The sequence below is a fragment of the Delphinapterus leucas genome, chromosome 21 (assembly GCF_059928025.1).
Source record: "Delphinapterus leucas isolate spDelLeu-1000000601 "Yukka" chromosome 21, BTC_Dleu_Yukka2, whole genome shotgun sequence".
Taxonomy (NCBI): Eukaryota; Metazoa; Chordata; class Mammalia; order Artiodactyla; family Monodontidae; genus Delphinapterus; species Delphinapterus leucas.
This window is the reverse complement of record NC_143149.1, coordinates 4,476,389-4,495,012: the sequence shown is the minus strand read 5'-3', so window position 1 is coordinate 4,495,012 and position 18,624 is coordinate 4,476,389. Positions and strand designations below refer to the sequence as shown.

General features: G+C 36.2%; 1 long non-coding RNA gene across 1 annotated transcript in view; it reads left to right on the top strand.

Moving 5' to 3' along the window:
• LOC149744415 (uncharacterized) overlaps positions 1 to 18,624 on the top strand; it is a 302,003-nt gene that overhangs the window by 206,568 nt on the left and 76,811 nt on the right. The window contains exon 5 of the long non-coding RNA XR_016391067.1: positions 13,916 to 13,990. This is a non-coding gene — a long non-coding RNA (uncharacterized LOC149744415). The remainder of the gene's footprint in view (positions 1 to 13,915; positions 13,991 to 18,624) is intronic.

The window sequence follows — 18,624 nt, the reverse complement described above, 5'->3', positions numbered from 1 at the left end:
TTTTCCTCCATTGTTCTAGGACACTGGGGAACATGACCAATGAAAATCTTCCCTCTAGAATCATCTTCCCTCATCTTTATTATTCTGTTGCTGGTTTCACCTTTCTCTCTCTCTCTCTCTCTTTCTCTCTTAATAGACTTTATTGTTTAGAGCAGTTTTAGGATCACAAGAAAACTGAGAGGAAAGGACATAGATTTCCCACTCTGCCTTAACATATGCATAACCTCCACCATTATCATCATTCCTCACTAGATGGTACATTTGTTACCGTCGATGAACCTATATTGACATGTCATTATCAACCAAAGTCCAGAGTTCACATTATGGCTGAGTCTTGGTGTTGTAGATTCTATGGGTTTGGACAAATGTATAATGAATGACGTGTGTTCACAATTATTGTATCACACAGAGTAGTTTCACTGCCCGAAAAATCCCTGGTGCCCCTCCCATTCATGTATCTTACAGATTGAGGGCTGGGGGACCTGTCCCTTTTCTTACCTCATTACCGTGCTGTTCATTCTGCAATGGCTTAACTTCTGGAGGCTGGTTTCACATTGACCCAAGGCCCTGCAACTAGGCCATCTTCTGGGGACAAATACAAAAAGAACTTGGTTCTTCTCTTTGGGCTCAGCATCGAATCAACCTTGATGCCATCAGTCTACAGGTCATATTGTTTTAACCCTGTTTATTATGGCCAAACTTCAGTTTCAGGATCCACTTAAAAATTGTAGGAAGAGAATTTATGTCTTCTTGCTCCTATGCCTGAGTTTCTCTCTTGGTTTCTCCAGGATTTTATTTCTATTCCAATTCCCCAAACCCCAAAACTGGAACTCTGCTCCTAAGCTATAATCCTTGTGATTGTAATAAATGTATTATTATTTATTTTACAACTTCTGCAGCTCAACCATTGGACACCTTGAGAGTCTGTTGACAGTCTCAAAAGTCTGTTGGACTTTTATTAGTTTTATGATCCATTTGGGTGAGTAATGTACTTGGTGAAAAGTTATGCTGTTTTAGGGAACATTAGATGGAGGGCAACAGAATGACTAATTTGTAGCAGGATTATAAACAAGGATCAGGAAAAACAAGTTTCACAATGAAAAAACAATCTCCGTAAAGAAGAATGTATATAAGAATCAGGATAAATTTATCAGATCTAGTTTTGAATTTGGAAATCATAAATCAAAAACAGAGGTGAATAGAATCAAGATAATATTTCAAGGTCACCAAGCATAGGAAGCAGATCATCAAATCAGGGAGAATATCCCTCTTTATGGCTACACATCATATAACATCATTTTATATTTGAATCTATTCTGAATCTCCGTTAATGTTGCCATCTTGTACCTGCGCTGTGAACCGAAAAGAGCTTTGAAACAAGCAACATTTATTAGAAGGGTTTTAAAAGTATGTTCTTAAATTCAACTTCATCATCTTTCATGAACCACTTATTATCTCTTTTATTATCTACCTCACGTAAATTCTCTGGAAGTTACTTGAGAAATTAAAAGGGAGATATTGAGCATGTCAGTAAATTTTTAGAGCAAGCATTAAAAAGCAGTGGAGTGCAATAATAGATTTTTTTATGGGTGATATTATTTAGCTTTCCTTTATTGTTTCTAGTTATTTTTTCAAGTACAATAGATGCCCATTGTCCCCCAACCCCCAAGATCCAAAACAAGCCTCTTCCAAGTCCAGGGTAGGGGAAACAAAATGGAGAGGAGATTAGCACCAAAATTTTAATCATTTACTTGTACATTTCATTTTATAAACCACCCTGATAACTTTAATTTTATATAGTTTAGAGGTTAGTGGTGAAATCCCTGGAGACAGAAAGACTGGAGTGTGAAACTTGCTTCTGATACTTTTTCCCTGTGTGATCTCACACAAGTGATTCCAAGCTTTAGCCTATTCACCTATAAATTGAAGAAAATCCTAACATTTACGTAATGAGGTTACTGTGAGCATGAAATAAGTTAATGCATGTAAAGTTCATAGAATTATACGGAGAAGGTATACCAAAAGCACTTCATACATATTAGCTATTATTTTAATATGTTAGTAATCTGGTATCTTAACTCATTCACCATCTAAAAAGCTGAGCTGGTTTCCCACTGTCTACCAGGTGAAGTCCAAGATCTCAGGCATGCCATTTAAAAGTCCTTCATAATCTGGTCCAAACTCCCTTTTACATCCTCAACTCCTGTCAATACCAAAAAAAATTAAAAAAATAAAAATTTAAAATGTGGCTGTGTAGACATCACAAACTTTCTGATAGAGTTTTGGAATGCTATTCGCTAATTCTAAGTGGGTTATTTTCGAAAAGCTTGATCCATCTGCAGACCAGTTTGCTTTGCCCAGATAGCCTTCCAGATTTTTCCAACCTTACTTCCCATTGTGCATGCATTAAGATCCAGCTAATTCTCACCTCTTATTGTAAACCTTCCCTGTCCCTCCAGTCATAATGAATTAGTTTCTCTGTGTTCTTACATCAGTTTTAATATATTTTTCACTGCTGTAACCAGTTATCTGTTAATGTGCATTTCTCTGCCACAAAGTTGTAAATTCCTCATGAACTCGAGAAATTTGTGTTTATTGCAGTTCCTAGAACTTGATAAACATTCAGCAATGTTTTCAGAAAAAAAAATGCATGGATACTAAGAAAACAATAGGAGGCGTTCACATAGTTTAATAAAGCTTTAATAAACATTGTTATGAGCTGAATGTTTATGTCCCCCTCCCCTCAAATTCGTATATTGAAGCTCTGTCCCCTAACGTCATAGTATTTGGAGGTGGGCCTTTTGGGAGATAATTAGGTTTATAAGAGGTCATGAGGGTTAGACTCATGATGAGATGTGTCCTTATAAAGAGGAAGACAGATCTCTCTCTCTCTGTCTCTGTCTCTCCCCCTCCCCCCTCTTCTCTCCAATACCTGCACCAAGGAAAGGGAACACACAGTGTGAAGGCAGCTTTCTACAAGCAGGTCCTCACCAGGACCTGAATCTGCTGGCAACCTTGATCTTGGACTTCACAGCTTCTAGAACTTTGAGAAATAAACGTCTGTTGTTTAAACCACCCAGTCTATAGCATTTTGTTATAGCAGCCCGAGCAGATTAAGATAATATTATGTGGTGTTTCTGCATTATGTAGAGATAGATTACAGTTTCAAGGGAAGTTAGTCTGTTACAGGACTGAAATCTTTGAATAGAGCATATCACTGTTTTAAAATTAGAAGACTTTCATAGAAGTAAATATAGATAAAATAAAAGAAAACTTTTGATGATCAAGGGGTCAAGACAGGCTGGAGGGAGATGTAAGAAACCTAATTAATAATTTAGTGGGGGGGGGCTTCCCAGGTGGCGCAGTGGTTGAGAGTCTGCCTGCCGATGCAGGGGACGCGGGTTCGTGCCCCGGTCTGGGAAGATCCCACATGCCGCAGAGCGGCTAGGCCCGTGAGCCATGGCTGCTGAGCCTGCGCGTCCGGAGCCTGTGCTCCGCAACAGGAGAGGCCACGGCAGGGAGAGGCCCGCGTACCGCAAAAAAGAAAATTTAGTGTGTAGTGAATAAATATTCATAAATGAATGACTCAAAATGGATGAAAAAATGGAAACCTAGTCAGCTGTCCTCCACTGAACTTTCAGGTTGATGGGAGATGTCATACTTTCTAAAAAGATTTTTTTCCACTGAGTTCCCCTTACTCCTTCTCAATTGAAGAGTTAGCTCTGCCAGGTGTGATCTTACAACTTTGCACATTTCTGTGCATTCCAGACATAAAATTCTGTTAATCTAGTGTTCTAGTAAATTGTCCATTAATTCTGAATTCAGAGCAAGCTTTAAAGTTGTAAATAAGAAGATCAAACCTAAAGGTTAACAAAGGCTATCAGTTCCAGATAAAACTGATTGTTGTTCTTTAAATAACCAAGAGAGGAGTATCTAAATGTTTCAGGGCAGTGGGTCTATGTACATGCACTTGACCACAGATTTTGACCCAAGGTCTTCAAATATCGTTACATTTTTTAGCAATTAAATATTCTCGTATTCACATATTCATGCATTATTCAGGTCATTTATTTTAATTAAAAGAATGCAACACCTAATGATTAATAATTGGATGGCTCACAAAAGTAAATTTTAATTTATTAGAAATCATCAGGATTACAGTAATAGATGTTTAATCTATTTCTGCACAAAGTTAGTTGCATAAAGTTATCTTCATGGATAAATCGAAGTGTACATTGTCAGGATTTGAGGTTTGTCTGTATTTCATGTCTTATGTAATGAACGGCACAATAGGCTTTTATGGGGTCCCAGACAGGCAGTTTACTGAAATCTCTTGTAATTCAAGCTAAGTCTGCACTGGACTTATTATTCTGCCTCCAGGTTTGGAAGAAATAATAAAATAACACAGTTTCTTCAAAATTGACATTCTGATGCTCCTCCCTATACCCTCCACAGATAACCTGTGGCTTGATTTTTACATATCACTTCATAAGTCGTTACTTTTATCTATCGCTTTCCTATTTTTTCCCTTCTTTCATAAAACCATCCTAGTTTGTAATACTTCCCTCAGTTCCTGCTCTAAAATGGGAAATCATGAATTGCGAGGAAAAATACATCAATGATTTAGTGCTCACTGCAGGAATGACAACTGAGGAATGAAATGCTTCTAAAACTGCATCCAAGTAATCCCAGATGAGGATCGTTTTCATGCTTAATAAGTAGCTCTATTCACTATATTTTGTTTTGTTTGTTTCACGTATTTCCCAGTGTGGCAGACTTGTAACAACTTTTGGCCCCCAAGTACGCTGCTGTTTGGTTTGAATAAGACATCAGCTTGCAGTGAAACTGGACAGAGCGATTTAAAGTGCTCATCTATCTTACAGATTCCATAAACCTTCATTTCTATTTCATAGGAATGAATGGGAATGAAATCCAGTGCGATTGTAGGTAATCTATTTCTAAGTTTTTATACCCTGACACCACCATCTCCTCCCACTTCACAGCAAGCATTTTGGTTCTTTTTTGTAAGAAAGCGTCCACAAAAAAAGAAATCTCTCATGGGCTGATTTCTCTGGGCAATTCTTTGAAAAATCTCATGTTTACCGTAACAGACTCAGCAGACTCCACTGGCCACAAGTCAAAAAATTAACGTTAGATTTCTCGGCGTAGTAGACATTAATGCACCTTTTTGTTCAATGAGCTACTTCAGCATATGGAATAGAAAGTTCCACTCTGTGATTGTGTCTTCAGCTAGCTGAGTTATAGGCACTTCAAGTACTTTTTGGAGACTAGATTTTAAATAACTCAGTTCATAGCACTTCAGATGTTCTGCTGACATCCTGAGGGTTTCTCACACATAGATATTCAATGCAGGTGGAATAAAACATTGGTAAAGGACCATACAAATGCTCAAATATTAAGTGTTCCTTAAAAACATACTTGGGCATTTTTTAAAGGAAAATAAACTAGTTATAAATTTTAAAATTTGCTAGGCTGATATGGAATTAGTTAACCCTGAAATCCTGAGCTGCTACCATACAACAGGGGAGATTGTTTCCTGCGTTCTACTGAAATCCTCATAATCATTTAAAACAAAAACTCTTAGGTTAAATTTGATCTGGCAACTTTTCTACTTGACTAAAAGCAGGTTGTGATAAACTCCCACCACCATCACAGAGTGAGAAGAGATGAGAAGAGATGAAACAACATAGAAAGAGAGAGAAAATGCAATCCTACGAGTAGAAGTAACTGTATCTGATATTTTTTCAGTGTTCAGAGATGTCACATTTATTCAAGAGATGTGTTCACTTAGGATTTCTCGTAACTGCAAACTCACATAATTCAGTGATTTCCATTGTCAACCACAACAAGGTAGCACCCACCGGACTAACCCTTCTCTTAATAAGGTTAAAAGCTGGATTAGGATATAAAACAACTCTTGAAAAGCTTTGGAGAACAATCGAGGCAGGCAGAACTAGAGGGGCCCAAATTCTGGAGATAAGGGAGAGAGACTTCTGAGTCCCACATTCCTCTCTGCAGTTGTCCTCGCCGTTTTGCCAAGTCCATGGGTGAGGACGCAGGGCAGAAAGTGGAGGCCTAGAACTAACAGAGGTCTCATGCTGGGGACACAGAGGTTGGTGTTGGGACTCTCCAAGAACTGAACTTGAGGGGAAAAATTAACTGCAGACAAGTGAGTGGGAGACTGCATGAAGTTTACCACCAAGGCTTTTGACCACTTCCTAAACTATGGGGTGTTCAGGAAGAGACATCCAGAAACCAAGCAGCCGGCTATAGTTGGAGATCTAAAGGACTGAGCAAATATTTCAGCAGTTTAATACTTCTAGGGAAAACGAAGCAACAGTTTAGAGATTAACACATTGGATGGCTCCAAAGGACTCAGAGGTTTTCAGTTAAGATCCGAGAAAGAATGCCCCCTAAGAGCATATGCCCATAGGCATACGTCTATGCTTTAGAGATAAGAGCTGATCAAAGAAAGTTCAAACTTCGCAAAGCCCCAAACCTTTCCTTGACTGGTCCAGGGTGATTCACCAACACAGTCTATGCCTTTGTGAAGATTAATCCTCTTTTTAGGAAGATCATCAGGCAGAAACTCTACCATTTTTATGACTAAAAATGTCTATAAAATGCACAAAAACCAAGATAAAAAATACAGGCAGTAAAAATAGATTGACAGTTGATGAAAAGATGGGGACTTTCCAGACCTGGAATCTATAAGAAGGTCAACGTAAAATTTTAGAACTAAAGAAATACAGTAAATGAAAGTAAGAATGAGAGAAGTAGAATAATTAGTGTATTAAATATGGCAGAAGACAAAGTGAGGAAACTAAAAAAAAAAAAAAACAGAATCCTTTAAACACATATAGAAATAGGATGGGAAATTCAGGAAAGAGTATAAATGATATAGAGGATATACTGAAAAAAATCTAAAATACATTTAACTTAAGTCCAAGAGAAAGAGGAGAATAAAACAGAAGCAATATGTGAAATACCATTGTATGAGAATTTTCCAAAACTGGCAAAGACAACAACTTACAGTTCTGGTCCTAATCAGAAGAAATAAAAAGAAAATCACACCTGCATATATTATATAAAACTGCTGAATAAAGATAAATATAAAATCTTCAAAGCAGCCAGAGTAAGTACCACATTTTTTTTCAACAGAGCAAAAAGAAGAATAATGCCAGATTTTTCAGTAGAAACAATAACAGCAGGAAGAAAAAGAAATCACATTTTTATTTTTTCTAGGTTTATTGAGATATAATTGACATATAGCTTATAACTCTAAGGTATACAACGTAATTATATGACATGCGTATATATTGCAAAATGATTACCACAGTAACATTACTTAACAAAAGCATCCCCTCACATAGTTACGGTGTGTGTGTATGTGTGTGCGTGTGTGTATGTGTGTGTGTGCCTGTGTGTGTGTATATATGTGTGTGTGTCTGTGTATGTGTGTATGCTCTGAGAACTTTTCAGATTTACTCTCTTAGCATTTAGCAGTATTTTTAACTATAGTCACCATGCTTTACATTAGATGCCCAGGACTTATTCATCTTATAACTGGAAGTTTGTACCCTTTGACCATCTTTACCCATTATTTCACCTTCCTCGCCCCTAGCAAACACCAATCTACTCTGTTTCTATGAGTTCAGTATTTTTAAGATTCTGCTTATGTAAGGTCATGCAATGTTTGTCTTTTTCTTTCTGACATTTCACTTAGCTACACTCAAGTTTCATCCATGTTGTCAAAATTGGCAGGATTTCTTTCTTTTTTATGGCTGAATAGCATTTATATATAGATATGTTAATATATTATATGTATCACATTTTTTTATCAATTCATCTGTCAGCAGACTCAAGTTCTTTCCATGTCGTGTCTATTATGAATAATGTTGCAATGAACATGGGGGTGCTGAAAACATTTTGAGATAGACATTTCATTTCCTTTGGATATATCCTCATAATTGGGATTGCTGGATCATATGGTAGTTTTATTTTATTTTTTTGAGAAACCTCATACTGTTTTCCATAGTGGCTGCACCAATTTACATTTCCACTAACTGTGCACAAAGGTTCCTTTTCTCCACATCCTTGTCAGCATCTGTAATCTCTTATTATTATTTTTTAATAATAGTCATTTTAACAAGTGTGAGGTGATAGCTCATTGTGGTTTTGATCTCCATTTCCTTGATTATTAGTGGTGTTAAGCAGTTTTCCATGTACCTGTTGGCCATTTATATTTCTTCTTTGGAAAAAATGTCTATTCAAGTCTTTTGTCCATTTTTCAATTGGATTTTTTTGCTATTGAGTTGTATGACTTCCTTGCATATTTTGAATATAAAACACATATCAGATATATGACTTGCAAATGTATTTTCCCATTCCATATGTTGCCTTTTCATTTTGTTTATTGTCTCTTCTGCTGTGCAGAAGCTTTTTAGTTTGATGTAATTGCATGTCACATGTTTATTTTTGGTTTTGTTGCCTGTACTTTTGGTGTCATATCCAAAAACTTATTGCTAAAATCAATGTCAAGGAGCTTTTTCCCTGTGTTGTCTTCCCAGAGTTTTATGATTTCAGGTCTTTGTCCATTTTGATTTAATTTAAATCTTTATCCATTTTGAGTTAATTTTTGTAAGTGGTGTAAAATAGGGATCCAGTTTTATTCATTTGCATGTGGATATCCAGTTTTCCCAACACCATTTATTGAAAAGACTATTTTCCCCCATTGAGTACTCTTGGCTCCTTGTCAAATATTAGTTGACCGTATATGCGTGAGTTTATTTCTGGACTCTCAATTCTGTCCCATTGGCCTCATGTGTCTATTTTTATGCTGGCAACATACTGTTTTGATTGCCCGAGTTTTGTAGTGTAGTTTGAAATCAAGAAGTGTGATGCACCCAGTTTTGTTCTTCTTCCTCAAGATTGCTTTGACTATTTGGGGTCTTTCACATTTCCATATGAATTTTAGGATTGTTTTTTCTATTTCTGTGAAGAATATTATTGAAATTTTGATAAGGATTTCATTGAAATCTATAGCTTTGGGGATTATGGACATTTTAACGATATTAAGTCTTCCGATACATGACCATGGGATATATTTCCATTTATTTGTGTCTTCTATTTTATTTCTCAGTATCTTATAGTTTTCACTGTACAGATCTTTCTTCTCCACGGTTAATTTTATTCCTAAGTATTTTAACATTTTTGATGCTATTGTGAATGGGATGCTTTCTTTATTTCTTTTTCAGGTAAGTTGTTGTTAGTATATAGAAATGCAATTAATTTTTATATGCTTTTTTTTTTATCCTGCAGGTTTACTGTATTTGTTTATAAGTTTTAGGTTTTTTTTTTTTTTTGGTGGAGTCTTTAGAGTTTTCTATATCTAAGACCATGTCATTGCAAACAGAGACAATTTTAATTCTTCCTTTTCAAATTGGATGCATTTATTTCTTTTTCTTCCCTGATTACTGTGGCCTGGACTTTCAGTACTACTATGTTGATTAGGAGTGGTGAGAGTTGACACACTTGTGTTGTTCCTGATCTTAGAGGAAAAACTTTCAGCTCTTAGCTGTGGGTCTGTCATATATGGCCTTTATTATTTTGAGGCATGGTTCTTCTATTTCTAATTTGTTGAGAAATTTTTATCATAAAAAATGGTACATTTCATCAAATGCTTTTTCTGTGTTGATTTCATCATATGATTTTTATCTTTCATTCTGTTAATGTGATATATCACATATATTGATTTGTATATGTTGAACCATCCTTGCATCCCAGGTACAAATTCCACTTCATTATGGTGTATGATCCTTTCATTGTTTCGATGAATTCTGTTTGCTAGTATTTTGTTGAGAATTCTTATATCTATATTCATCAGGGATATTGGCCTTTAGTTTTCTATTCTTGTAGACCCTCATCTGGCTTTGGTAGCAGGGTAATGGTGGCTCTGTAAAATGAATTTGAGTATGTTCTCTCCTCTTTAATTTTTGGGAGAGTTTGAGAAGGGTTGGTATTAATTCTTCTTTAAATGTTTGGTGGAATTCATCAGTGAAACTATTTGGTCCTGAACTTTTACTTGCTGGGAGTATTTTTATTACTGACTCAAACCTTCTTATTTGTTGTTGGTCTATTCATATTTTCTGTTTCTTCATGATTCAGTATTGGTAGGTTTATGTTTCCAGAAATTTATCCATTTTCTGGGTTGTCCAATTTATTGGTATATAACTGTTTGTAGTGGTCTCTTATGATCCTTTGTATTTCTGTGGCATCTGTTGTAATGTCTCCTCTTTCATTTATAATTATATTTATTTCAGTCATCTCTTTTTTTTATTAGTCAAGTTTATCTTTTAAAGAACAAAGTCTTAGTTTTGTTAATCTCTTCTATTCTTGTCTCTTTTTCTTGGTTTCATTTATTTCTGCTCTCTATTTATCATTTCCTTCTTTACACTAAATTCAGACTTAGTTTCTTCTTTTTCTAGTTCTTTGAGGTGTAATGTTAGGTTGTTTATTTGAAGTCTTTTTTTTTTTTTTGATACATGCATTTATAACTCTACATGTCCCTCTTAGAACTGCTTTGGCTGCATCCCATAAATTTTAGTATGTTGTGTTTCCATTTTCATTTGTCTCAAGATATTTTTTGACTAAAATACATACACACAAATGAGTGTGTATAAAACTGGTGAAATCTGAATGATTGATAGATTATGTTAACATCAGTTTTCCGGTTTTGATATTATACTTTAATTTTGCATAATGTTACCATTGGAGGAAAGTGGGGAAGAGTATACAGGAAATCTCTGTATTGTATCTTAGGACTGCAGCTGACCCTACTATCAAAACAAAATAAAAAAATACAGCATTCGGATAATTAAAAGCCAAGTCTCAGAGTAGGAAAAGATAATTGTGACACATAAGTAATGATATCATACCCAGATCTATCTAGATCTAGACATAGATATAAATATGGATATAGAAATAGATGTACATATATATGTACATACATGTGTATATACATACATTTAAATTTCTACAAATGAATAAGAAGAAGGTAGACAAACTAATAAAATGATGGCAAGGGCCACAGACCGGCACTATAAACCAGGATGTATCCCAATGGATTAAAGGTATAAGAAAAGGTGCTAAATGATAATCATTAGTCAACATGCAAGTACAAATTAAAACCACAGTAAGGTACCATTACACACCAACAAGAATGACTAAAATTAAGACAAACAAAAATTTCAAAATATAAAGTGGTATGAAGCGATAGCAAGGATGTGAGGTGACTGGAACTCTCAGACATTGTTGATGGTAGTACTCTATGACCCTTACTATATAACACAACAGTGTCACTCTTTCATATACATCCAACACAACTGAGTCCATATTTGCACCAAAAGGCACATGCAAGAATCTTTAGAGCAGCTGCTGTGTGGGATTGTCTCCTGTCAACTGAACATCACTCTGATCTCCCTCTGAAATGCAGAAAAGAAGCTTAGGATGACATTTTCCGGAATCCCATTCCTGATATTATTCAGGATTAAGTTTTGTCAATGAGAGTAACTCACAGTGGAAGGTGAAGAGGAGTAGAGGCCCTCTTCTCACAGGAACCTCACTGAAACTAGTGGACCTTGATGTGCAGTTGGATGTATGACTCAGAGCATCTTCTCAGGGAGCAGCTGGAAATCTAACTTGCTGCTGCTGACTGAGACAGTCGATGGGTGTGTTCTCGCAGACCTTGAGAAGCATGCAGCTTTCCTGGGGGCCTTTGACAACTACCTGCCTTGGTGCTTCAGGTGGAGTCTCCAGGATTTGCTTCCCAAACTTTCTTCTTCACCTGTGCTTACATTTTTTGGCAATTCCCTTATATTTATCCTACGTTTCCTCCTCTGCCACCACCCCTGCCAAGCTCTCGCGAAGTTTGTGTAAATTCTAATTTACATACGAAACCACTTTATTCTCATAATTATAGTAGGGTGGCCTTATTTTCTTGAGTAAGTCCAGATTGTTACTAACACCCCAAACAACCAAATTTCCATCAGTGAAAGTTGGATAAATAATTATAAGATACATTCCAACTACGGAAGACTATATAGCTATGGTTCTCAACTGGGGGTAACTTGAATGTCTGGAGATAGTTTTGGTTGTCACACCTTGGGGCGCTACTGCTGACATTTTATGACTAGAGGCCAGCGTTCCTGCTAAACATCTTACTCTGCATTCATAGAACAGTCTCTAACAGTCCAAAATGTGAAGAGTGCCTAGGTTGTGAAGCCTGCTATATAGCAATAACAAACAATGTGCCTCTGCTACCATACTCAACACCCAGTGAGAATCTCAGACATAATGTGGAGCAAAATAGCCAGATGAAATCAGTATGTAATGTATGATTCCATTTAGATGAAATTTAGAAATTGCCAAAAATAAATCTGTGGTTGCATTTTGACAAGAGAGAAAGGACCAGGAGAATGCGAGGGTGTGGTTTGGAAGGCTGGTCTGTATCTTGATCATCATGGTGGTGTCTCATGTAGAGAATAGGCAGATAATAGCTTCTTGAAAGACAGGAGGTAAAAAATTCAAATCCTGGGTGTGTGGACATTAGGGCAGGCCATGTTAGCACAGAGGATGGCCGTTGGCCGGAGAGCAGCAGTGAAGGCATAGGGTGAGGTGCAAGGAACTTGGAACTTGAATATAGCAATTGCACTCAAAGGTCTTAAAAGCCAGTTCAAAAAAGTCTAAATTATTATTTTTGGGGGGGGGAGCTGGGTAAAGAGGTTTAATAGATTGAGATAGCTCAAGATTTCTCACTACCTACATGCACACATATAACTTGTTTAATATGTCTTATTTTATATATCTGTTTATATATGGGTTTATTTGATTATTTTCCTTAATAAATCTTTGTGGTAAGAGTGCTTGTCCTATATTGGTGATATTTCTGTTGGAATGCTTACAAGAAAGGGAGATAATGTCATTTGGTGAATTATATAAAAAGAATCACCCTAGGAAGTTTAAGAAAAATATTATAAAGTGCTACACTCATGAATCAAATAATTCTTTCCCAAAGATTCATGCTTGTAGCTTTGGTGACACAATATAGACTTCGAAAATATTGTTTCTGCTTATTACTTCATCTCAAAATATTTTCCCAAGGTAAAATATTGTATATCTGTTATGACAGTGATGGCTTGAATATATAAAGTTGAAGTCATTTAACTTTATTAGTGGTTCATGGCATTAGATAGTGACAAATTCTTCTGATAACAACACTGTTTCCTGATTAATCAGTTCCACATATACCTGCACATTTTTGATAGAATTTTGGTCCTATTAAATTTGTCTTCTGTCTATTTAAGGAGGTGGTACAAAAAGTATATATTCAAAATTATACAATCACAGAGATACACACAGATGAGACAGTAGCTGAAGTTCTAATGAGTTAAAGTAAAGTAAAATTATTGAACTAAATCACTGCCTTTTTGCACATGAAAATTCAAGTGAATAATATTTATTGGTCTTATTTTGGGAGGCTTTTTACCATATTACAGCAAAATGTGAAGCAAAAGGAAAAATATGTTGGCTTCCTACATTTATTGAGAACATAGGGAATAAAGTAATCTTTAAAAACGATGGCTTACATCGTTAGATTAAGAATGCATATAAGGAAGGGGTTTGCTTTAAGATTTAACTACTGCTGTCTTTACTAAGATAATTTGTGGCTCATACAACTGTGTGCTTGGTAGTTAATGAAAACATACATGCCTCTAAATGTTGAAACACCGTAAGTTTTGTGATTGATTCTCAAATTATTCAGTCTCAGAATCACATGGTGTTGATTTTATGTGTTTATGGAAACAATAAAATTATTCTTTTGTCTTTTTGTTAGTGATATTTTAGCTGTATGGAAATTGCAGTGCCTCCTACCATATCGAACAGATCCAAGACTATTTACAGATATAAGGTATGTTATAAATTGGCTTATATAGTGCATGTTTTATTATCTGTTACTCTTGAGATATCCAAAGCAAAGTCTCCTTCACTACCCTGAATAATTACAATTTAGTATATCATACATGATAGAAAACCTGTGGAATTACATCCACTATTTTTAAGAATAATCAATTTTCAGAACATGCTCTCAGGGAAAAATAAAATATGTTGTATTTACTATTTTCAATTAAGTTCTGTTTCTTTATCTAACTTTGTGTGAAAAATTAATAGTTACCAGAATAAATAGCCTATGGAGTAAAAGTCAGTTAAGTGGCCATGTTTATTAAATGTTGAAGTATTCTATTTTGTCTACAAGAGAAGTACAGATTAAAATGGATTTGCTAATAGTTGCCATAGTAATGTTATTGATTTAAAATACATACTGGACAAAATTTTAACATTTGTTTTTTGAGGTTGACATAGCAACATTATAGAGAGGTCATACAATGATTACTTGTCATCATTTAAAGTCTAGTTTATATAAACGTTCCCAAAAAAGGGTGCCTAAAGGAGTCATCACGAAAGAATAAACACCTTCTCATTAAGAAGTAAACTCAAAGCTCAGGTCTGTAATTTTATTAGAGAAAACAAAAATCAATATGTCGGTGTGTGTCTGTGTGACTCCAGTATAGCTAACTGCTGGGTGTGGACCAAGCTTAATAAGGCCAACTTTTGGTCACTCTTCAGTGCCAGTCATTTCACGTATGCTTAAAAAAAAAACCCTGTTCCTTCTCAGTCCTTGGCATTTATTTGATAATATCAAGGAGGATGTCCCCACAAGGATGTTCAACAAGCATATAATGTCCTGCTCAGTAGTTCTGGCCAGATGTGCAGGAGGGCCCTAGGCTTTGGCTGGGAGGAGCCAGTTAGCCTGGCCTTGGGGAGACCCTGCTGAGGTCTGGAGAGGCTGACTCACATTTCACTTGAGGCTGCAAGAAACTCAGTGGCAAATTATAGTAGACTGGACAAAACTGAAGTACTTCATGGGTCTGTAATGTGACTTGTCCCTGGTTCATAATCACAGTTGACACCTATCATCAGACAATCCGTCAGGCTGTGGCAGTCTAATAATAGGTATTTTTTTACACATCATGACCATTATTATAGTGATAAACCTGTTATTCCCAGGGATGCATTTTCATTGCTTTGCCATTTACGTACCCATTATGTGAGTAACAACTATTATATACTGAGCCCATGATACGTACTGGGCACCACGCATTCTCGCTTGTCCATGGCAATGTGGTCACCCTGGTCTTCTTCTGGTTCCTCAAACATACCATGTTTAAGCCCATTTTGGGGCCTCTGCCCTTGATGTCCTGTCTGCCTGATGGGCTCATCACTACTCTGCACCTGGCTGGCTCCTTCCCGGCATTCAGGGGTAATCTCAAGCTCATCTCACCACAAAGACCTTGCTTGACATTCTAAATAGCCACTAGTTCGCTTTCTATCCCATTGCCTTAGTTTAACGTATCACTATCTTTTGTTTTACTGTTTGCTGTCTGTCCTGTCACTAGAGCATATAATGTAGGAATTCCTTCGTTTAGTTCATTACTATATCCCGGACATTGTGCCCTCAATAAGTATCTGTTGAAAGAATGAAGGAATACATCAATGCTCTCAGTACCTACATCAAACTCAGAGTCCTTTCAGTAGCTCTGTGAGATAAGTAAGTGTTGGTATTTCCATGTCACAGAGGAGAAAACTGAAACCAAGAATGGTTGAATGCGTTGTCTGAATGTCTTCGATTTTTAAATGATCATAGAATTACATCAGCCCCACCCTTCTCTGGGGCACATATTTCTGTTGCTTCTAATGGTTCATAAGACAGGGGGCAGCTGACATCCCGGGCAGCTGCCGCCATGCAAGTTCGCTTGTGCTTTGTAAGAGCTGCCCCTGGTACTCTTCACTCTTCACGGTTGCTTTCACCACACCTCAGACCTATGTTTAAGGGGTAATTTGCTGGAATAGCTCACTTGCCTTTGCTCTCTGATAGATGAAGATATGGGCCAGACCAGAGCACATACTGTTATGGCGAGGGGGATAATGCCCTCTGTGCTGAGAGTTTCAGTGTCATATTCAGTTTCCCAAACTCCTTCTTTCTTGGAAGGAACCTAAAGATGAGGATTATTTAAAAGAAAGAGATCTCTGAACTCTCCTGTTATTTGAAGATCAGGCCACAACACCTGCGCTTAATTGCACCTTAATCTGTATAAGTCCGACGGCGAATTGCGTATCCCTCTGCATTTGTGGTATTTATTGTGGTTCAGATTCTCATTCTCTGTTGTACTGTGTAGTTCAAACTTTTGAGGCATGGCTTTAAATTATGTGATTTTTTGAAGTGATTAGTTTGGGCGTGTTATAATGCGTAACACTCTCAGAAGATAGCTTTATTAAGCCAGCACTCACTAACTAGAACTGCACAGCCCACACTGAGATAAAAATTCCCTTCCTTAAGAGACATTTTCTGATAATACATGTAAGAAATATTTAGAAAATTTTGGAAAACTTCTTAGGGAAGAAAAAAGCCAAGTTAGCATGATTCCACCATCCAGAATTAACTTCTGTTAGCATTTCAAAAATAGTGTTCATATGGGCATTTTAAAATAGGTATTTTAAAATCTAAATTAGGATCATGCAGACAGTGTACACTGTAATGGTATATTACATCTTGTAACCTGCCTACTATACTTAACAGCACATTATTTTTCCAGATTCCAAAGTATTCTTGCATATGTTGCAATGCTAATTTAACCCATAATTATGAGAAAAGCATGCAGGTGGAAGTCTTAACTAGAAATGACCCATTGTCGTACAGAGTTGACCAGGAGTACATGTGAAGTCCAGATGACAGCACCAATTCTTCTTTACCATTGTCCTTGGGTCCTTTTTTAAGCAGTGACAGAGTGAACACATATCAACATGTAGAAGACTCCTCCTCTGATCTCCTTCTGCTCCTTTTCCGTAGGTAACAACTCTGCTACACACTGCCCATCCTTTAATCCATATGCTGCTATCCATATTTGCAATTCTTCAGAGAGGAGGACCTAACAGAAAAAAAATTATATATATATAAAAAATATATATATAATTTTTATATAAAATATAAATTAAATATAATATATATTTATATAAATATAAATCATATATATAATTTTTAAAATAAAATTAAATATATAAATAAATATAAATATATAAAAATCATATATATATGTATAGTTTGTTTTTGATATTTAAATCCTGTTGCATTAAAGAAAGACACTTTCTCAAATAGAGGTAGGGATGTTGAGGATACAAAGGGGTGACGAAGCATAGAACCCACATATATCATGATTATACTGGTGACATATTACTCCATCATACTAACCTATTACTCTAAAATTTTAAGCTATTTCTTTTTTCCCAGTTATAAATAGTAATGCAATGGCAATTGTATTTTCGTTCAATGGTGTCCTTAAGATAAATTCCTAGAGGTGAATTATTCAATTGAGCGTATGAACATTTTCATGAAACTTAACTCACAATGCCATATGTCTACTAGAGAGATATAATTTATACTATATGATTGTTGGTTGTATTCTATTTCCCTCCCCCTCCTCCAGCCCTGACCCTAACATCCATTCTTTGCCCCTTCCTGCTCAGCTTTCTGTCCGGGAAGTTCACTGGCAGGAACTCCATTACATCACTTAGGCTTCCTTGCTGTTCGGTTTCTAGTCGGGCTCAGTCACAGGGAGACACAAGCTGGAGATGGAGAGTTGGGAGTAGGTCAGGTCAGCTATTTCTACCCGCCACAAGCTCACTAATTCTCTTCTGGGCAATGGCTGTGCTGTAAACCTACAGCTCCCGTACAGAACCCACACTTCCAGAGCCTGACTTCATTCAGTCTCCTCCAACCCGATTTGTTCCCCTCTCAGTCTTGAGTGTGGTAATGGCTTTTTGCTGCTGCTAGCCCTTGATCCTTCACTCTTCCTTACGATGCCCTTAACTGCAACTGCACTGCAAAAGGAGAAACTTCATTAAACTGTCCTCAGTTAAGGACTCAGAGTATGCTGTCTGTTTCCTGCTATGATGCAGGCTGATATATAATATACACAATAATATATATATCCCCCAGCACTGTCTGAGGACACCTACTTCAAAATACCCTTGGTAATACAAGGATGACTTTAAAAAAAAATTTGACAATTTGAAGAAAATTTTAGGCGAAAAAGAGTTCTCATTTTAATTTAATTTCTTTGTTTACAAGTGAGGCTGAGTATTGTAATATATAATTAATATTTTAATATATATTTATAGCTTTAGGGGCGTGAACATTCTATCTACTGCTTGTCCACTTTCTAAAGAAGGGTATTTTTCTTATAGCTTTGAAAATCATCTTTATATGACAGGAATATGAAATTTCAAATTTGATATTTAATTTTGCTTAGGATTTAAAAAAAAAATCTCCTTTGTCATTTCTGCCATTGTTTTGACCTTTAAAAGGTCATTTTCTAATTCCAGTGTCAGTCACACTTGACTCATATATGAAAATTCTAGTCTCATGATAGCAAATAACTAAACTTGATCGCAAAGATCCTAACCTTCTAAAGTGGGTTCAGGAAGGTG